This window comes from Meles meles, chromosome 14 (assembly GCF_922984935.1).
Source record: "Meles meles chromosome 14, mMelMel3.1 paternal haplotype, whole genome shotgun sequence".
Lineage (NCBI taxonomy): Eukaryota > Metazoa > Chordata > Mammalia > Carnivora > Mustelidae > Meles > Meles meles.
In genome coordinates, this window is record NC_060079.1 from 82353052 (window position 1) to 82370563 (window position 17512).

Consider the following 17512-nt stretch of genomic DNA (forward strand, 5'->3'; position numbering starts at 1 on the left):
ACTATGTGATGAAGGGGTTATGGTCATTACCTGGGGAAATCGGGTCCTGGAGAATTTCTCTATCTCATCCAAGCTCTCAAACCCTACAGTGCAGCGGATCTGGAATGTGAACCCAGATGGGCAGAGCCTCCTGAACTGACCACTTCTCTGCTCCCATACTCAGTGCCCATCAGCCTTGCACACGGGCCATTGGTGCTTGGCTGAGGTCACTTACTACATGGAGACCCCAACCCTTGTCCGTCTGCCTTCCACAGTGCGCAGGCTTCTGATGCTCCCTTAGAAATGTGGTGAGTTGGTGCTGCCAGGTGCCTTAAAAGTAGACTTTTAAATACTGTGAAGTCAAATCCAGCCTAGAAAGAGTTGCATTCAGACCAACAGTGGGGATTTTTCAACATCAGAGAAGAGAATGGTTTCCAGAAAGCTTGCATGAAATTCCACTAAAAGTTAAACAAGGGGATTTTAGTGGTTTTCTTGAAGGAAATGAAAGTGAATCTTCAGGAGAGGAGGCCTGGGGCTAACCGGCCTTATTTTAGATCACTTTGGTCTGGAAATTTCCAGGGAGAGAGCTATAAAATTCGGTTAATCAAACATAGAAGAAAATGTGGAGAAGCAGCAGTGTGAATGCGTTATCAACCAGACCAATTTTTCTAAAAAATGAAACAAGCAGAGAGAGAGAGAGAGAAGGACCTGGAAAGTGAGTTAGGGGTGAAGGGACGTGGTGCCCTCAAATATTTGAAATGTTTCCTTGAAGAAAGAGCACCTGTTCCTTCGTCCTGCAGAACTCCGGAGTGCATGGTGAGGCTCCATGGGAAGCAAATTTTTCTTTCCACACAAGGAAAAAAACCTTTTTTCCGGAGAGACAGCTGCCCCAGCGTGGAGTCAGCTACGCTGCCCTCAGTCAGAGAGTCCGGTGGATGAGCATTTCCCGCACTCCCTGTGGAGCTGAGGTCACCGTCTAATCTGTAGCCCCCCAGGTCTGGGCCAGCCTCGGAGGGCAGAGGCCCAAGGCAGGAGGCGGGACTTCCACCGGGGCCCACGGCTGAGCTGGGGCCTGTGAGCGTGGAGCCCAGAGCCCCCGGGCGGTAGGTAGAGTCACGGGTGGGAGCTGGGAGAGACAGAGAAGGCATATTATTGCCGGCAGTTCTGATGACAAAGAGAATCCTTTGTGTGCAGTCTGCTGAGGAGAGGGAAGGAGGCAGGGAGCATCCAGCAAGTGCCCAGCCCAAGTCTTGGATCCTGAGAGGGGCCAGCGTGTAAAGATGGAGAGGAGGGAGGGAGGTAAGGACCAGGCTGGGGACGGTGGGACCCTGCCTCACGGGAGAGAGAGAGCTTTAGATTTGCTTTACCTGAGGCCTCGGGGATAACCTAAGGACGAGCACGCAGGAGGCAGAGAGAGAAGGAAGAGCAGCGCTGTGCCCTGAGAGAGGGGTGAGGTGGGGAGGGCTTGCTCTTCGTGTCAGGTGCAGTGCAGACTGCCCTGAGCCTGCTCTCACCGAATGTGCTCAGGTATCACCCTCTGGGGACAAGCCGCCCACACTCCTCCTGCTGGTGACTACCTGCCCCAGAACTGGGGGGAGGGGGACTCCTGCCTCCCTGCCCTCCACACTCCTCCCCACCCTTCCTCCAGCAGCAAGGCCCAGCCCTGGAAGGATCTGGGCTCCTTTGCCTTCCCTGTCCATTAAATCAGTGGGAAGATGCCGAGGGCCTGTGATCTTCCTTGCTTTCTGAAGGTCCCAGTGGTCCTATTTTCAAACAGTTAAATAAAAGCAAAGGCAAGATCACTTAGAGCAAATGTTTTCATGACCAGGGTCATGACATGTCCATAGTGAGATGTAGGAATGGGGGGAGGCTGGTGGGTCCTTCCTCCTCTAGGCCCAGCCCCTCTCCCTGCTTCCTTTCACTTCTAATTAGCTTTTCAGTTTCATAATGAATTAAATTTAATAGACCCTGAGCCTATAGACAGCCTCTCTCGTTGCCTTTTACTCGCTTTAGTCTGAACCGAACTAACCATGCATCCCTAGGAGTAAACGGATTTATCCGTATTGTGAATTGTATGAATCGTATACTATCAAAGATGAGAATTTTAATGGTTGTGTTATTAAAATCTGAAATATTATAATTTTAATGATTGTGTTATTCATAGTAATCTTGGAGTTCCAAGTCATCAGTTTTCTTTTAAATTAATGCACCAGACCAAAACAATGAGACAATACGGGGCATATTTGATATTTCAAGGACCATACCCATTCTATGCTTTAATTAAAGGAAACCTTTAATTAAATCTGTAAATCTGTACCCACACGCTCTTCTCTCAGCTGACCAGCTGTGAATTAATAACGCTGACACAGCATTGGGATGGAGTCCCTTCTATTTTGCTCTGTTTCATTCAACTTTGGGTACTAGGGCATCTGTTTGACTCCGAAGTCCCTTTTTTGCCATGAAGATTTCCCATCTCTCTCCATTTGGGATTGCTTATGCCTTCCTCTGAAATGAGACGGAATTTCATTTCCACATTTTTGGTGTATCTTCTGACATTAACTTGAGGAGCAGCGTGGAGCCGTGTCAGGAGTGTGGAGTGTCGAGCCCCACGGAACTGGTTTGACTTCCACCCGCGTGATCGGTGGAGGGCGTCCCGCAGCAAGGCTTGAAGTTCTGTGATGCTCTGTTTCTTGATCTGCACAGAGCTGGTGTGGGCATCAGGGTTCCGCTTACACGACACGTCTCTCCATCCTGCCCACCGTGGCTGGTGCTGATCAGGGAGGGCACAGGCGATCACTACTTCCCTTTCTGCCACCATCGCTTAGCCTGGTGTTTTGCTTATAAAACTTGCCAGTTTATGTTTCTTGATTGAGGAAACTTATTGTTGAAGAAATGAAGTGTCTTGTAGACCCTTACTTAGGGGAAACCAGGAAAACCACGTTCTTACTCTGTGCCCATTCCTTTCTGTATGTTAATGTCAGTTTGTAACGAGAAGGCACGTTCACTGTGCATCATCTAAGGTGTTATTGGGAGGAATAACATACTTTTTACACTTCAAGTAAATAGAGGGAATTAAGAGTGCGTGCACTGTGACCTCCTGTCCCCACAAGGCTCCTGGGGTCAACACAGCAGGTCGACAGCACTTGGCAGGAAACTTTAATAAAAATGAGTCCAGCTGAGTCACCGTTTGGATAACAAAGATTTGCTGTAAAGATTTGATGATACTGTCTTTGTCCCTAATGGATAAGCTTTATGAGAGGTTGTGATGATCATTTCTCTCATCTGTTTTTGGATTTAAATGTCCTAGAAAAGGCCAACTGGTGAAGAGCTGTAACTATCCATTTGGTTGAATTAGGAAGCTTAGGGGGTGTGCCCTGGGCTTACTTTCCTCTTCTCTGAGCATACCCTGTCCCTCCGCAGTTTCTGGTAAAGATGGGAATGACGGTCAGAAGTAGTCATGGTCGGGGGCTTCTGTTACAGGATCTCTTATGATGTCTTCACTAAAGGACTAAGTCTCTGCTAGACAAAACCCCAGAAGAAAACAACTATAGCATCTGGACGTGCACAGCCATTACCCGGAGGCTGGTGGTGGGGAGAAGGAGCTGACAGACGCCCGTGAGGGTGAAGGGGGTTCGCGCTTGCTTGGACAAGGGGAGATGGAACTACATTGGGAACTTTCTCTGGGAGGTGTGCAGCACATGTGGAAAAAGCCAGTCGTATTCTTTAGGAAGTTAGAAAAGAGCAGGTAAAACGCAGCTGCTGAGGAGAGCCAGGAATGTTGAAAGGAGCAGTCTGGGCATGGATGTGGGAAGCCGACCTGCCTACAGCCCTCTCTGACCCCGACCGTCGCATGCAAAGAACAGACTCAAAGCACAGAGCTGGAAAGAAAATATCTGAACGGAGACCGGACCTCTGTCCAAGACACAGTTTTGTGGTTCCAACTCAGCCGACACCATTTTGTGCCACTCCTGAAATCCCCTAATCGACGCACCTAAAGAAACATGGTGGTACACGAGCATCAGAAAGGCCTGATTTGACAATAACTGAGAATTTCTTCTGTTTGGTAGGTTCATCTATTTTCAATTCACTTGATCTTTCTTTTTTTTTTTTTTTTTCAGTAAGCAGCTTAAAAAAAAATTGCCCTACTAAATTATCTTTTAAGATTTTCGTGGCAGGTTGTTGGTGGATTCAAAAGTTTTAGGGGGCGCCTGGGTGGCTCAGTGGGTTGGATCCTCTGCTTTCAGCTCAGGTCATGGTCCCGGGGTCCTGGGATCGAGTCCCGCATCGGGCTCTCTGCTCAGCGGGGAGCCTGCTTCCTCCTCTCTCTCTGCCTGCCTCTCTGCCTGCTTGTGATCTCTGCCTGTCAGGTAAATAAATAAAATCTTAAAAAAAAAAGTTGTAGAATCATTTTTATTCTGGCTACATAATTATTTTTTCATGTATTTATTTTTATTATTTTATTTTATTTTAGAGGAAGAGAGAGAGGGAGAGACGGGATCTTAAGCAGACTCCATACCTAGTGCAGAGCTCAGTGCGGGGCCTGATCCCACAACCCTGAGATCATGACATGAGCGGAAATCCAGAGTCAGAAGATTAACCCACTGAGCCACCCAGACGCCCTGCATTTACTTATTACTAGTATGTTTTTGTTTTTAATTTTGTTTGCCGGACAACATTTGACCTTTACTTATTCCCTGAGATTTTGAGTTTGCTGCACTCGGTGTCTCACGTTGGCACATCCGATCACGCCCCTCGTTGCTTCATGAATTAGAGGTTTCCTGAGACAGGTGTGCGTCCGTTAAAATCTCACGCAAGTCAATTTGCTGACTCATAGTCACCGTATCCTTTTTGGTGGGCTCCAGGAATTTCTAACAGTTGGAGGTGTCCCCTACCACTCCCCTCCAGCAAACTGTCTACCAGGCGATACGCTGTAGAAAGAGAGAGAGAGAGAGGAAGTATTAAATTCAGCCACAGAATCGGACAGCCGGTTCTCTGGACTTCAGTGAGGGGTTTGCATGAAAGCTTTAACCGGTTGCAAAACCAACCATGCTCGGAAGGTAGATACACCGAAGTTTCTGAAACTCTTGGTCCCAGGATCAGCCAGAGGGTTGGACCTTGGGCACCATCTGGAAGGTAAGCGACTCAATCACCAGGTTTTTGTACGTGGTCTTCTAAGGGCTGAGATGCCTGAAACTATTGCCAGCAGCCACGTAGTGCGAACGCCACGCATCCCCCGCGGGGTATTGTGCTACTTCATAGTCCTCCAGGGCAGAGCTGGATGGCGTTGCAGGTAGAGCCGGACGTCTGGCCTCTGGAGCCCGGAGTCCTGACCAAAGTCTCGGTCTCCCGGCCACGTGGGGCGTGTGGCCTGCTTCGTCCACCGTCGCCTCGCGTCCCTCCAGCACAAACGAGAGGCCGCTTGCCACACAGATCCATCGCCACGTCTGTGCTCTGTGCCGGCTCTACAAACAGTTCACGGGTCTCGTCGCTGCTTCATCGGGAGTTGTGTCACGACGGCTCCTTCGAAGCACTTTGAAATGACGGAGAGCGCAGGCAGTTTGGTCCCAGGACTGCTACGGCGGAGGAAGTGAGGGGCCTGCGGGAACCACGGGAGGAGCGGGGGCACGGGAAAGCGGCTCCCGAGAGCGGAGGTGACCGGCCAGAGCTGACCCGCTGGCCCAGCAGGTGCAGGACAGGACGGACTGTGATGTTGCTTTGGCAGCTAGCGGGAGCGGACGGTGGGGGCACACACAGAGTGCACCGCGAGTTTCACTGCGCCTGTTCAGAATAAGGAAAGAGACAGCTCCCCCTTTTCCTTAGAAAATGCATAGGTTCTTTCTCTGCCCCTTCGAATAGACGTCAGTCATTTTAAAAGGTAATTCCCCAGTTTCCCAATCCCCGTCGATCTTTCTCAAGGGCGGGGGAGCCTTCTCTAGGGGACATAGCATCAAGGAAGACAACCACCCGTCTCCCGGCGCAGAGATGGCTTATTTTCCTGTGTATAAGGCCGTCTAACTAACACAGGAGGTCACCCTAATGACGAGGCGGTTGTAGGACGGACAATGCAGGCCAAGCGTGCCGTCATGCCTGGCCACGTGAGGACCAGTTACCGTGTCTCCTGAGAACGTGGACGTGGCGGGTTGCACCGGCTCAGCCACACAGAGCATGGGATTTCCTTCTCTCGGTCAGTCTCGCAGCAGACTAGCTGCTCTGTGACTCACATTCCGACTTAGCACTTGCTGGGTAATAACGCTGCTCCCTGCACAGTGTTCTGTGTTGGCAGGGACTGTTTTAAGTCCTACTTCCCCACTAACGGCTAAAGCGTGGGGCAACTCGAGTCTTTGACTTCTTTGTTATTTGTCCTGCAGCAGGATGATGACAAGACATGTCCCCAAGCATCTTCTCTTTGTTTATAGAAATATGGTTTATTTTCCAGCATCTGGGCATATTGACCCCCTCGGCCCTGGCTGACCCCTGCAACTTAGATGCTCCCTCAGGAACTGCCGATGCCTCCGATCAATCTAATTGTTCTCCCTGGCCGAGTCCTGAGGCTTTCAGTCCGTCCCCATGTGCCCATCGGTGATGTGATCGATATTGTCCCGCCAAGGGCAAACTTGCCCCCGGGATAATTTAGTCAGAATAATAATGGTAGCAATAATAACGGACACGCATAAATTCTTGGACAAGTGATATTTTTTGGTGCATCGTTGGAGTTCTGAAACTCTGCCTTTGAAGATTTTCATCAAATTCTCGGATCTGTATCAATATCTTCAATTTCTTTTTCATAATTTTTCTATTTGATTTAGCTCTATTGTATAGATTGAGAGAGAAGAATAAGTTCACCCCCCCCCCCAGAGAACACAGCACAATATTAATGACCCAGAGATAATCACCATGAAGATGTCACAATTCACAGTGCTTGCGTATCTGGGGTTTTCCACACTTTTGCTATTGCAAAGAAAGCAAAGCAAAGAAATACCGATTTTTAAAAAAGTCAATTCAAAAATAATACAGTAGAATTGCCTTCCCTAAAATTCATAATAGCACCCAGATATTTTAAGAAGCACCAGACTTAAAGGACGAACCCATCATTGGAAGCATGTTCATTTTCAGCGAGGCGTTTATATTGGGCATCATCCTTTCGGTTCTATCACAGGAACTCAAATTTCTTTGGCTAAATTGCTTTCAGCCCTAATCATATGCCGTTTCTCAACACAGTGTTCTGCGTGACTGTTACGAATTAATTGAAGTGATCGTACAGGATTCTTTTTCATTAGAGAGATTGTCTTTAGGGATACATCCATCATTTGCTTGGAGCTTATAGGAAAAAAAATTCTGGATGAAAAAGCAGTTTCCAAATTGCAAGTCATCCCCATGCTCTGTTGCTTAATACAGTGTAAGCCTTGAACAGCACACACACACACACATGCACGCACACACACACACATGCACGCACACACACACACATGCACGCACACACACACACACATGCACGCGCACACACACACACACCCGCACACACACACACGGGTCCCTTAGGATAAATACTAACAGTGACAGGTTACTGACCAGAAATCTAAGTTCTTGCATTAGAAAAATCACATGAAATACACCTTCTTCTGAGAAAAGAAAGGGCAAAACAATTGTAACGGTGATTTCCTGCCGTTCACCGTGGGCTGGCATGACCTTTGAAAATTATCTCCTTTCATCCAACTATTTGAGGAAATCCTTTTCTTCATGAAGCACCAGGCTCCAGGGTCACCGGCCAATACTCTCACGGGTTAAAAAAATCACCTATTCAGGTGGTTTAATTTCTAGCAGGGAGCCTTTGAAGTCATTGGAAAACTTGGCTTCTTCCCAGCCTGATCCTCCCTTGGGAGGACAAAAGGCTCCTCCCGTGTCTGGTGGCGGCCACTAGATGGGGCGTGACGACAGTTCTAGAAGGCTTCCTTCCCGGGAGCTGCACAAACCGTCAGCTCAAAGATTCCTGTCACTTATACACTGTATTTTTAAAACAAGGACTCAGTCATTGACTATCTGTTGGGCTGACCTTGCGCTTTCCCAGTTCTGTTTCCGGCTGGCCCTCTGCGCCTGCCTCTCCCGGTCTGGGCTCCAGCCAGGCCTTCTAGATCCTTCTGAGAAACAGCGGGAAATAGACACAGTGCGGAGAACCAGTGGGTACAGAGCCGCGGTGACCTGTGGTTGTTGGCCATTTGGGAAAACGAAACCAGGAGGACGTGGAATACAAATGTCCTAATATTTTCCCTAATGGCCCAAGAGGGGAGACATGAGCCTTCAACTCTCCAAAGCAATGATCCACTGTGAGGTCCTGTCTTTGCTGCCAAGGACAGAAAAGGAAAATTGGAAATGCGGGCCTTCATGAAGGAACGGACACTGTCGGCCGACATTGCGAAAGCAAGAAGGGGACGCTTTGCTCTCCCCATAAGAACACCCAAGCCTCACCACCAGAAAAAACAAACCCAAACAAAACTCCACACCTTGGGGAAAAAAGGAAAGTAAGAGGACATCCTGAGGTGTTCCCCTCCCCAGAATGATGAAACCCTGACTCTCGAGCCAAGATCAGAACCCCGACACCTGAGAACGTGAGTCTGAAGGCCGGTGGCCTTGAGCTCCGGGAGGTCACGTGTGCTGACCTTAGCTACCTGTGGGGCCCGGTGATCGGAATTTCTTCCAACTATACCCAGACTCAGTCCACATATTAGATCGACTCAAAATTGGGGGATCTGTCCTCATGGCGAGTCCCGTGAGTGGTATTTGCAACGTGGAACCACAGAGTCAGTTTCTAGAGTATGCTGTGTATTCCCCTCCTCAAAGGGCAGGCTTTGGAAGCAGCCACATCTGGGACCCCCTCTAGATGCTCCGGTTCCCAGCTGCACGACGTGGGATTTCCGTGCGGGCTTTCTCACGGGGCCAGTCACACTAGGCACCTTCATCATCTTGAGGATTCACTGAAACAAACTATGTGAGATGCCTTTCAGCTTGGCCCATCACGTGTTCCGTAAATGTTAGATACGTTCCATTATTGTGCTTACGCACTTCGGTTGGAAATTACTTATTCACATACAGGTGGGACTGTTGAGACCTAATGGTCAAGGGTCTCACGTCTTCTGTCTCCTACCAGCAAGCAGCGTAGAATCTAACACTTCGGGCTTGTTAAATACTGTTGTTATTCTTCTCAAATGACAGCTACAATTCTGAAGGTTTTCGGGAGGTCTTAAATTAATTCAACCAACAATCCATCGACCACTTTGAGGTTAAGCCTGCAGACCTTCTAACCTTCACTCAAACACCTAAATGCCGGTATTTTTATATTCCTGCAGGCAAAGAGAGGGACGGTACCAAGTGGTGGGACCTTCTCAGAGAGCTTATGTGTTGGGGTGGGTGGGGGGAGGCCCCACGTAACAGGGGCGTCTGACTCTGCTGACGAAATGGGGACACTCGGTCAGAGAGTACGTCCCAGGAGGATATGTTAAGGAGGCGGACGTTCATCTTGGTGGCAACGGGAACTAAATGGCTGATTGACTTGTGAACTGGAAGAGAAACTATTATTGTCACTTATGTTGTTGTAAGATGGCGTTGGTAGCTCCGCCGTGGTTGGTTCGTCGCAGTGAGAGAGGAAACAAGAAAATTGGTGAAGGGGGTCCGCACCCAGCAGTCACGCAGAGGAAGTGATGGGGCAGGCGGGCAGAGAGGGTACGTGGGAGGTAGAGCCATCCCGTGATGGGCCTCGGCCTGGCCTTGTGGGCCGTCCAGCTCAGAAAGAAAGAACTAGGGGAGACACAACCTTGTGATCCTGGCGGCCTCCCCAGCCTCTAATGGGCAAAGGGGTCAGGCTATCGTCCTGGGCCTCTCTGACTGTGGAAGAGAGAGCATTGGTCATGCACTCTGGCTTCTGAGAGCCCTGCAGGGTGAGAGGACACATGTCCACCTCAAGCCTTGGCCCTGTTTTGTGGCTTACTCACACTGGTGAGTACTGGAGCCAAACGGAAGCACCCGTCTTGCCCTCAGCCCCAGCCGGCCTCAGGCCTCCCATACTACAAGACCCACCAAGATCAGATTGCATAGGATAGGATAAGATAAGATAAGATAAGAAGATGAGATGAAGGTCAAGATAAGATAAGCAACATTTCCAATTAGGAGATCTTTACTGCCCTCAGACAGAACAGTTTTAGTCCTTCTGGAGTATCCGCGGATGGAGAAATTGGGCTAGATAAGGATGTGTGGACTGGAGCGCATTTCTGTCACTCAACAGGCTTGTCTGTGAAAGGAAGGAGCCATAAGGAGAAGCAGCCTGAAAATGTGTCTCTTCATTTTGTCAGTCAGTGTTCTTTATATTTGGGGAGATAGATGGCGCTTTGTTTTAACGTTTTGCTACAAAATAAGCCATTGATTACGTGATTAAGTATGAGAGGCTAGTAAAAGTGGTCTTTAATTCTGTTATTGTCCAAGTCACCCAAGTGCTCCCTCGTGTCCAATAATCATAAATCCGGACTCTCCAGCAGTAACGAAACGCTTAGTTAGGACAAGCCCTCACACGAGGCCGGCCTTTTTCGGAAAGCGCACACTTAGATGCTGGGCTCCGAGGGACCTGTTTCAGAAAACGCCTCCTACCGCATCTAGGGCGGACCACAAAACGTCCCGCAAACAGAAGACTCCAGAGTGGACTTGGCTGGCAGCAGCTCCTGACCAACACTGTGTCTCCGGAGACCCAGTAACGCCAGCTGGAATTCTCACCCCAACTCTGCAGCAGTTCACACTCACCGCATCCGTTTCTTTCTTTCCGGCAGACGTTCTGAGACTAGTTCCAGATTTCCCGGAAGCAATGGAAGTCAGTGTAGAGTTCTCGCGTGTTCTGTACCGTGTGCCACAATTAATGAACTGTACTGATACGTTCCACAGTTTGTTTATATCTTCTCTTAGATTTTACCTGATGCCCTTTTCCTGTTTCCTCCCTCTGTTCTCGTTTCCTGTGTCTTACCTGATGGTGCCACCCAGGGAACCGTATCACATCCAGCTGTCGGGTCTCCTCCGGTGCCCCTCGGCCGTGACCGCTGCTCACACTTCCCTCGTGTGTGAGGACCTGAGAGTTCTGGAGAAAATTCCTCAGGCATTCTGTGGCGTGCTCTTCTATCGGGATTTGTCTGATGTTTTTTTCATGATGAGACTGGGGCGTGGATTCTTGGGAGGAAGACCACAGGCATAAAGTGCCGTTGTTGTCCCGTTGTGTTGAGTGTGCTTGTTATCAACACAGTTTATGACCTGACGACGGCCTTGAACGCCTGGCTGAGGTAGCGCGTCAGAGTTCTCCGCTGTGACTTTGGAAGGAGGTTGTTCTCCGCTGTGACTTTGGAAGGAGGTTGTCATGCTCAGCCCCCACCTGAGTAAGAAGTTACCTTCAGTTGAGGGGAGAGTACGTACTTAAATTATTTGGAATTCTTCTGCATGGCAGATCTGTTTCTTCTCCCACATCTCTCAATTTATTCCATCATTTACTTATATCATTAGGCGTTGTGGGTGTTTATTTGATGCTTTGGGTTATGATCCAAGACTATGTTTTGGTTGTTGTTGTCCTAGCTATTCTAGCTTTGGCGACTGGGGTGCCTTTCAGTTGGTTCCTGTTCTCCTTTGAAATGCTCCCATCACTGTGGGATTTTCATCCCTTCTGCTCCTTGTGGGTGGCTTTTTCTCTTTGTTTCTTTGTTCAATAGGTGGAAAATGCATCTGGTTACAGGAAGCCTTATCTAGAATCACACTTAGGGCCTTTCAGATTCTTCTTTATTTTTGTCCACTCGATATCTCCTTCACCGAGAGTCTGTTTCTAAGGAGCCCTCACCTCCCATAGTTTCTGCCTCATGGAGGAGTAGATGCGTTACTTAGTGCATAAGTATTCATGCCCTCAGTATCTTGATATAAGATATTTTAAATGATGAAATGGTATTGAGTTTCCTTCATGGAAGGTTCTTGATTTAAATTCTACCTTGTCTCTATCAGGATCCACATTCCAACACTCTCGTTATTTCCATAGACCCGGCGTGTTTTGCACATTCTCTCGTGTCCTCCCTGCTGCATCACTGCTCTGAGTGTGTCTCTTGTGTGTGGCATGTAGAAGGCTCTTGCTACAGGCGCCAGGGTGGCTCACTCATGTAAACATCTGCCTCCAGCTTGGCTCATAAGCCCAGGGTCCTGGGATCGAGCCCCGCATCGGGCTCCCTGCTCAGCGGGGAGCCTGCTTCTCCCTCTTCTTCTACTGCTCCCCCTGTTTGTGCTCCCTCTCTCTTGCTGTCTCTATCTCTCAAATGACTAAATAAAAATCCTTTAAAAAAAAAGAGAGAGACAAGGAAAGAAAGAAAGAAAGGAAGGAAGAAAGAAAAGTTTCTTGCTATTGATGGGGCTGAGATGCTGGGTCTCAGCTCTCTCCCATTATTTTTGTTGAATGTGTGTGTTTTCCATTACATCATTTTGCTAAAGGCATCTATTTGGGGGGTCTGTTCTTCTTGGTGACGTGCACAGAGTTTTGGAGGATATGCAAAGTGACTCAGATATAAGTGACTGCTGTTCTCTCTGTCACCTAGAAGTTGTCTATCCATATTTCCTTTTAACATTTATCATTCCTTCCTCATCCTCATAAAAGCTATTAAAAGCTGAAATACCTTTGGGACGTCGAAAAATGCTACTTTTTTTGGCATGTCCTTTTTGTAAAATAATTAATAAGGCCTTTTATAAAGAAATTAAAATGCCTCTGACATTTTCAAAAAGCCAATCATAATAAAGAACATTATCTAAACCACAAAGTCAACTCTTTTAATAATTTTTGGTAATTTTCTTTCAATAAAATTCACAATTAAAATGACAAGAGTTTATCCAATTTGAAATTGGATGACATGATCTTAAAAATTCAGATGAAGATGCAAATGTTTGAGAACAGCCAAGAAAAATTTTTGTTTATTAAAGATTTTATTTATTTATTTATCTGAGAGAGAGAGAGTGAGTACATGTGGGGGGAATGGCAGAGGGAGAAGCAGGCTCCCCACTGAGCAAGGAGCCCAATGTGGGACTTGATCCAAGGACCCTGAGATCATGACCTGAACAAAACACCTAACCGACCGAGCGACCCAGGCGTCCCAAGAACACATTTTTAAAAGCCTAAGTGTCAGATGTCAGCAGATACTACAAAGCCAGTGGAATCAACTCAATATGGTGTTGGCGTAGGGACAGATAGAGTAGTTGAACCAAAGAGCAAACCAAATAATTTTGGCCATATAAAATCCAGGAATTCCACCCAAGGTACATGAGATAAAACATCAGACAAAAATGGTATTTTAGCTCAGCAGGATGGGGTGGCTTATGTGACAGGAAGTGCTGGCCCAGCTGCCCATCCTTATGAATGAGAGGGTCTCAGGCCCCAGAGCGGCAAGTCCCAGCAGTGGCGCATGCGTCCACGGACACACGGCCAGAGGGAACGGTGGTCAAGGCCGGCAAGGGACGTGGTTTTGAGACTGTGGAAGTCTTCACAAGTCACAGAAGGAGTGAAGTTCAATTTGCAGGAAAAGGGGGACCATTTTTCCTACGAAGCAGAAGGAAGACCGTCATACGTGTGTTTTAGGACAGAGTTGGCAGACCCATGAAGGATCTGGGGGAGGGCAGAGACTCAGTGCGGTAGCTGGACAAGAAGGTCTGCAGGAGGCAAGACGTGGGAGCAGGGTTTAGAGCTCCGGTGGTGACCTCAGGTAGCTGGTGAGCAAACCCCCGAGGCCAACTTGCCTGCTTGATCCTTTCGCCAAGAGAGTCTCTCGCCTTGCCGTGTGCATCGCCAGCATACTCCTGGTCTCGAGGTCTTTCCCCTCCTGTTCGACAGCTGTAGGGACCCAAAGGGAGCCGAATGTGTGCCTACCCACTAGCAGTTTCCAAGCCTAAGAGAAGAGACGAGGCATCGTCTAAATGCTGCTTCACGTCAATGAGCAGTGGCACCAGGGGCAGGGGGACATTTCTCTCTGCGACTCATACTCACTGCCCGTTCTCTGAAGCAGCAAGTGGAGCCCAGACCCACAGACCCGCAGCTCTCTGACTAGGATGACTGAGGTATAAATCTTTTCAAAAACAAACCCTGGATTAGGCTTGAAGTCTGTTCAAACTTCACTGTGCAAAAGGCCGCCGCAAAAACACGGAACATAAACAAAGCCGAGAGCAGTGTGGAAAAGAAATGTCTTCTTGTCTTCATGTCCTTGTGAGGATTTCTGTTTCATGCTTTGCAGACCGCACCATGAGGATAGGCTTGAAAGACTGAAGAAGCAGGGGGCGCCTGGGTGGCTCAGTTGGCTCAGCTGCCTTCGGCTCAGGTCATGATCCCAGCGTCCTGGGATTGAATCCCGCATCGGGCTCCTTGCTTGGCAGGGAGCCTGCTTTGCCCTCTGACTCTGCCTGCTACTCTCTCTGCCTGTGCTCACTCTCTTTCTCTCTCTGACTAATAAATAAATAAAATCTTAAAAAAAAAATTAGAAGAAGCAGTACCTTGTCTTCCCTCTTAGGCTTCTGAGCGTGACTATTTCTACTATTATTCTTCTTATGTTAATTTTTCAGTAAATACTTGGGGCCAGGAATTCTAATAAGAGTATATATTCTCGTTTTATTCTTCATTCTCAAATCATTTTATTCCCAGAACAGCATTTATCAGCAAGATTAGTCATTTCTCCATAGTCATACAACAAAAAGTGAAAAATTTGTCCTTTAACTCAAGCGTGCATGGCCCCAAGGACCTCGCTCTCTCACATTATATATCCTCCCAGTTAGGCCAAAGCAACTCGTGTGAAGAGAAAAGCCCGAGTGATTTTGGTGATGCATTTTGCCTTGAATGCAAATTGCTTTTGTGCCCATAATCTTAATTTAATTGGATGAATCTTTGAATCAGGCTGATGTGAGCCCTGAGTCTGAAAAGGGTGACGCGGGTTTCAGCATTTGTCCTTGTGCCCGTACTTACTGGCCTGGCTTAGAATGTAGTGGTCATGACATCATTATTTAGGACAAGCTACTTTCATTTCCTAACCCTCTGTTTACTTGTCTATACAATGGGTGCCTAGACGTTAAGACTCAATGTAAATGAATCTAGTGATTAAGACTCACTAAAAAAAAAAGCAACAATCTCCCTCCCCTCCCTCATATGTCTCCCCCTCAGATCTAGAGTGTTCCTAGACGCCTAACCGTCTGTACCTTATATTTTAGATAATGCGTTTGTGGTGAGGTTGGCATTCAACCCCCAAAATAAACATCTCATAGTGGAATTTCAGGACTGCTGTAAACAAGCAGGAAAATGATAGGTTGCAAGGTACTCTTGGAACATTTTCAAATCTCAGTCACCTGGCATCTGTTTCTTTAAAAAAGCACTGTGGGGGCGCCTGGGTGGTTCAGTCCGTTGAATGTCTGACTCTTGGTTTGGCTTAGGTCACGATCTCAAGATCGTGAGATCGAGCCCCAGGTTGGGCTCCACACGAGGCTCAGAGTCTCCTTGGGATTCCTCCCCCCATCCTTTCCCTCTCCCTCTACTCCCTTCCCCCCATCTATGTTGCTCACTCGCTCTCAAATAAATACATAAAATCTTAAAAAAAAGAAGCGTGGGAATGTAAGTTTGGGCTAGCGTGCACTGATACAGTCTGGCATGGTACAGAAGGGAGGAAACTTTGGAAAGGAAAGAGAAAGACAAGCAGACAGAGAAGTGAAGACAAAAGTTTTCTAAGTGAAAACAGTACAAAACTCGGTGAGAAAATGGTGAGGAAATTAGCCATTTTGATAGACGGCTGTGAATGTCGTTAGAGGTTAATATTTTCATTTTATCTCTTGAGGTCTAGGGTCAATACTGATTTTTACATCCGTGTGGTTTGATACGAATCCAGTAGTCACTGTGCATTGCTCCTGCCAGAGCGGCCCAGGCTGGCGTGGAAATAAGGGACCCTTCACGGTCACGTGACCCAGAGCAAGAAGAGACCCAGAGAACGAGCGTTCAGGGCCTGTTTTTCTGGAAAGTGACGCTGGTGCTTTGCGGTTGTCTGCAGAGGGAAGTCTTGCCCTTCTTCTCTAGAGATTTCGGTGAGCTTCTGCCGGGAAACGATGTGCTGTCCTCGCCCACACTACGGTCCTCCAGCCCTTTGGGGGCTCATTTCAGGAGACCACGTTTCCTTCGGCTGCGTTGCAAAGACTCTGGAATTCTATGAGGACGGCAGGAGAAAGAACGTCCTCGTGCTTCCGCGACGTGTTAGCTGGAAAACAGAACTCGAAGTTTCCGTCAAGTGCTCCTCTTCCCTGGGTAGTCCTCCGAGGGCCATTATGTTAAAGTCAAAACAGAGCCGGGGGTGCATTTAACCTCTCCCCGGGGACTCGGAGACGTCTCTCCGCTGAGGAAGGCGCTGATGTCCAAAGCGGTAGACACCGATGCTCCGAACGACCTGATGTCCAAGAAGACAGTTTGCTGACAGCATCTGCCGTGTTTTGAACTTCGATGTACAGGAAATAGGCCGGTGAAAAGCGACCTGCCACGGGGTGCAGGACGCTGGAGAACCGCGGAGCTGAAGGCTGAACGGAACAGAAGACTGGAAGGTGAATTGAGCTGCTCCTCGTCACCGATATGCTGTCGGCCGGATGCCTAACAGTACAGCCCTGGGGCGGGAGACTCGAAGTGAGGCCGACGACCCGCGGCTGAGGTCGGCTTCGTCCTCATGGGCTCACCTGGGGGGCGCATCGGCTTTGACTTCATGTAGTGAGCGCAGAGCTGGTGTAACGTCGTGCACTGTGCGAGCCTCGCGCGTGTCCTTCCACCAACGGTCATTTTTAGTTCGTGCGAAATGTATGTCACTCGCAGCCCTCCAAATGGCACCGCCACGGGCCTCTTTCCAGTGAGCGCTCGTCCCTGGGACCCCGGATTCCGTCCCCACAGAATGGAACCTGGTGGGCGTTTGTGACCTTCCCACCTGGCTCTTGCCTGTGAGCGGTCAGTAGCCCGGGAGGACCCGCCGAGCCGTGTGAGGACGTCCCCACACGCTTACAGCAGACCTTGACCTTCTGCGGCAGGAGAAAGTGGAGGAGGAATCGCGTGGAAGGGGCCGGCCGAGGAGGGTGACCTCCAGGGCAGGCGGCCAGGTGCTCGAGGTCCGTATTTACCGCGTCTCCTGAGCAGCAGCCCGGGGACGCTGGCGGGTCCCCACGCCCTGCCTCCAGCCATCTGAGGAGCGGCCACAGCCCAGAGCTCTTGGCGGTGAGCAGCTCCGCGGTTTACTTCACAGGGAGGCTGTGCGAGGCGGGGGGGCTGCGGCCAGACGTTCATACGCCCCCCCCCAGTCTCCCCTAGCTCCGAGGGAAGGCGGTGTTTTGGCTTCTCCGACCAACCGAATCATCTTAAGAAACTCATTGGTGAGAAGGTGGTTGGTTCTGTAACCACAGGAGACAAAGCCGCGGAACACTTGGCTCCAGACACATTGTGTTCGGTGTGGTAAGAGCAGAGAACAGGACATGCACCTTCTCAACAAGT